We start from the raw sequence: 4,935 nt of genomic DNA on the forward strand, positions 1-4,935 counted from the left end.
TTGCCTCAATCTTTTGCCGCGGACATTTTTATCTTGTTTGAATGTTTTTTGCCGCCATCGTGTTATTTTTACCCGAACAAGATTTCGTTATTTCGTATTTTCCCCCCCTTGTACTGTCTGATTTTGCGCGCAAGAAAATAAATTGAATTTACGCGTAATTTATTGCGGAAATGTTGCGAGAATATCAATTTCTAACCGTCTGATATACAACAGATGATACAAGTTCTTTAACTTTTCGCTAAAAAATTATTTCTCCAAGTTGCGCTGAAAAAAACAGTCCCCTAAGTTCATAAATTAACAAGAATAATTAAATAAATTAAATTTGGGAAAAATGACGACAAGACTATCATGGACTTACTAGTGCGAGGTGATTCTAAATAGTTAGTTGCCAAAAAATTCCGCTAATTTCCCAAATTAACAAAGATGTAATAATCGAATCGGCTTAAATCCGGGTGCAAACCTGTTTGAGGTTGTTCTAACAGGTTGCTAATTGCCTATTTTCTAAATTCACATAACGACAGTAATTTGTGTAACAGTTTGTGATATTTTTGTACGCCTGTGTGTTATATGTTTTAAAACGAACTTTGGTAAACTTGTTCAGAGAATCATACAACTGATACTGGTGTTTTTCCATGTTGTATATAGAGAGACATGAGTGTAATGTGATAACGTCAGTAGAACGCAAAATCTGATCGAGGAATTTTGTGAAAATTAATCGAGCTTTAAAACTTATCAGAAAGCAATACATCTGTTTTGTAATTAAGTTTGTTTAAAGTGCAAAATTAGTTTATAATATTTGTACGTATGAGTGGTTCAAGAAAACTTTCAAGTATACCGTGATTACTACTGCGGTATTTACATAAATATGCCGATTGTTGCAAAAAAAATAAAAAGCCCTAACATCGGAAATTAACTTTTAAACTAATACAAAATAATTTCCGATTGTGAATATCTTAACGCAAAAAATAGATTCCTTATATATTTGAAGCTAAAATAGAATGGAGTTAAAGACGATGTTTTTGTCGGCGACAAACAATATTAAAGTGCATCTTTTGATGTCTCAAACTATGTGCACATTTTATAAATAGGTAGACGTTAACAAGTATGAAAGGCTTTAAATGTTAAGCAAATATATCAGAAAAAATTGTTTATTTTCATGAGTTTTTTCAGAACAGAACTCGTTATTTTTATTTTGTGTCTACATATCTCCGGATATAGAAAGTTTGAGTAAAATAAATACTTCAAATTTTTAACTTGTTCTACGCAATTTCATCACAATTTTAAGATTCTCAATCAATGGGTTTCATGGCCTGGTGAATTGATATCGAATGACCAGTTCATCTGCAATCTAACTGGTTTTATTTGTGTGCGTTTTCATCTCATTCAAGTTAAATGGATGAAAGAGGCACTTTTATGCCTTGGCAAGATATTTAAACAAGAATGTGATTTAAACTGCATTATCGGTTTGCTTTCAGGTGTTCCACTCATTATTATAACACAGCCAAATTTGCGATGACGATTAGACTTGATTTAGCGTTGTTTCTTAGTATTCTGGCTTGTGAATGTTCGGCCATAGCTTGGAATAAGTTTGGTAACAAGGAATACTATCTGGACGAGAATGCTTACGTTGATTTCGAGGTGGCAAATAAGTCTTGCTACGGGATGGGAGCAACTCTAGGAAACTTGAATTCATCGGCGATCGAAACATTCCTGTTGAAATTTTCGCGTACGTTGCCATTGGCCAGTGTTTTAATGACGTAATTCAGTGTCTCTCAACCTTTTTTCGCGGCTACCCAAATACTAAGGGTATGTATAACAGAAAAGCTTTGGCGATCCAATTCTATCCACTGAACCTTTTTTAAGCTTAAACAAAACACGTTGCAAAGAATGGCATAAATAAGTTTGAATTTAATTACTGCAGGTCATGTATTCGCATTGCTTCTTAATTTTTCTCAATTTGGATAAATCTCGTGCAAAACCAATCTATATAAAGCTAACCATAGGAAACAAGCGCAGTAGACGACCCAACAAAATTAAACGTGACCCCACTTTGGGTGGCGAACCCGGGGATTGAGAAACACTGACGGAATTCAATCACTCGCATTTCTCCTAATACTGCATATCAGGGACAGACGTCACGGAGGGGGGCTTAAGGGGGCGCATTGGCCCCCTCTGGAATTTAAAAAATGCGATTAATATTTTTGTTTATCAGTTTTACCAAGTTACTAATGGAATAATATTGATTTATACATATATTTCTAATGATATAAAATCGTATGTATTCATATTGCCCTCCTTTTTTTTCGTTGCAAATTCGAAAACCTTAAAATAACCATTTTATTTTACAAATGACTCCAACAGGATTAATGCCCTTTCAAAATTACTTGTGTGCAACACTGTAATCTATATCAGTGATTTGACTTGGAAATTTCTTGTTCTACCAAGTAAAGTTAGCAAAAAGATAACCTACATAATCCTGATTTTCAGGCCCAGGTCGTCCATTTTATATTGGGTTAAGGCGAATATCGGAAGGCGGAGATTTCCAATGGTTGGACGGGACAGCCTTGACGTTCACCAACTGGGAGGCCGGCCAACCAAACGATTTTGGGGGAACAGACGAGAGTTGTGTCATGGCCATCTCCTTCTATCACCTTTTACAATGGCACGATTATCCATGTACGCATCGTGGGGGATACATTTGTCAGAGAAACGTTGGTAAGGACTAGGCCAGAGGTACTTAAATTTTTTTTTGCTTCGTGTGGACCACGGTGGACAAATTTTCGAAAATAACGTCATACATTTACGTCACAATACAAATTCAGAAATATGCTGATGACTTTGACTAAAAGTTTAAGAACCCCTGCTTTAGCATTTCCCCACCCGCTCTACTTGACTAGTTTGTACTTATTTAACGAAGGGCATGTATTTTTATGGACGGCCACATTACAAAAGATGTCGACGTTTTTGTAATGTTCATTTGCAATTGCATATAGTATTTTCTAAAGGCATTATGAAAAATATACATTAAAATTATAACGTTTTTCTTAACGACAACTTTAGTAATGATTAGAATAACGATAAAAATAGCAATTTCGGCTTTGTTTTTAACTAAACAATATTATGACATTAAGCACCTTCAAGGCCAGCAAGTCAACCTGCAACAGCCAAACCAATGGAAACCACACTAGCTGGTATGTGATTGTAAAATAGTTTGTCTAAAAATAATACTCTGTGTTGAAATGAAAGGTTGAAAATGACTTTAATTCTTTTTGGACTTGGGACTTTAGGCTAAATAATTGTATCAAATGACTTGGTTTCACAAAATGGGCTCAATATGACAATTTTATTGGGCTTTTTGATTAAAACCGTCTTATTTTTGCAGACACTGGTGATTTCTGCCAGGTTAACACGGCCATTTTGATCGTGGCATCTTCGCTGCTGTTCGTGTCAATTTGCGCCAACATGGCACTGTTCCGCTTCTATTACTTGTAAGTGATCGCACTTCTATGAATATAAACCAGTGTTTCTAAACCTTTTGAGGCCGGTGGCACCCTTCAGAAATAATAACAGATTGCGACACCCCTACAAGATTTTTCCGTAGGTAAATCACCAGAACGGAACTGGAACAACACACATTAACTCTGTACAACATAGGGAGTTTTAATTGGATTTATTCCACTAATCTTACATAAAAAGTTGTAAGAGTTGAGCAAAAATCAGGTTCTTAAAGTTTCTCAAATATCTTTTGGCACCCTTGAGGATCGGAAATGGCACCCCAGGGTGCCGCGGCAACGCGGTTAAGAGCGACTGGTTTAAAGCGTCAAGACGCTCAATAAAAACGTGTTATGCGCCCAGGTGTTTTTTAGTACAAACTTGTGCTCATCAAAACAGGCTGAAATATGGCAACACGAAAAACTTAAAGTGAACAAATTGTTGTTGAAGACGATTATAAGGTATCAATGCCAATACCCCTATACGAAAATCTAATACCGTATCGAAATAAATTTCATCGGATATTTCCTCTTCAATATTGTGGTTAAATTTGTTTCAGGTCAAAAAGAAAGCCCAGTGTAGCAAGAGAACGTCCTCCAGCAACCCAAACCAACAACAACCGTGCGGCTCGCATTCCTACCAAAGGTATATCTTTGTGAAACCAATATTCTATCAATAGAATTCTATCCACCAGGCAAGAAAAATGGCTACATAGATATACCACTGTTGTGTAAACTAGTTTTTCTCAAATTTGTTTTGTTTTTTTAATAGCATTTCCTATGTAATTTATGGATCTATTTTGATTACAAATCAAACAACAGAATTCTAAAACTGAAGCATTTACCAAAATTATCAGAGGTCTGAGATTAAATTAAAAAAATGGGCCCTATATGGCAAAACTGCTCATTTTTTGTTATTAAAATCGTATTTTCTTACCCTGATAAGGTCAGCAGGTATCTGCTGCCGAAACGTCGGTTTATAAGTGCGTTTAGAAAGTTCATACATAAATTTACAACGGTCCTATTTTGGCAGATTTGAATCGCACATCCGCGACCTATATTTTACCCTTTGCGATCATGGACTGCCCGCCCTGGAATTTCTAAATGCTATTATCATTATTAATGTTTATAAGTTTTATTGTTGTTTATCAGTTTCAATTAGCTACTAATGAATAATATTGAGTTGTATATAAATTTCTGCCGATTCGTATGTAGGCTACATATTAGTATCATAGATAGGCTGCAGATAAATTATGTATTTATATTGGGCGACCCATATTTTGGAACCACTGGCTTAACAGCTTTTTTTCTACAGAGCCAAAGGAAGTCGGCTACGTTCATTTCAACCCAGCTTTTTCGGGCGAAGGTTAGAGAGAAACTGAGCAAGGTTACCTCAAAATGAATCACAACTAACCATCTGGCGTTTACCTCTTATATATAATAA

General features: G+C 35.6%; 1 long non-coding RNA gene across 1 annotated transcript; it reads left to right on the forward strand.

The window, feature by feature from the left end:
* The first annotated feature begins 2,647 nt into the window (after window positions 1-2,647).
* LOC146163172 (uncharacterized) lies at window positions 2,648-4,935 on the forward strand. The gene is made up of 5 exons (XR_014494592.1): window positions 2,648-2,715; window positions 3,132-3,191; window positions 3,383-3,488; window positions 4,052-4,137; window positions 4,807-4,935. It is a non-coding gene; the product is annotated as an uncharacterized LOC146163172 (long non-coding RNA).

Source organism: Ascidiella aspersa, chromosome 2 (genome assembly GCF_963924565.1).
Source record: "Ascidiella aspersa chromosome 2, kaAscAspe10.2, whole genome shotgun sequence".
Lineage (NCBI taxonomy): Eukaryota > Metazoa > Chordata > Ascidiacea > Phlebobranchia > Ascidiidae > Ascidiella > Ascidiella aspersa.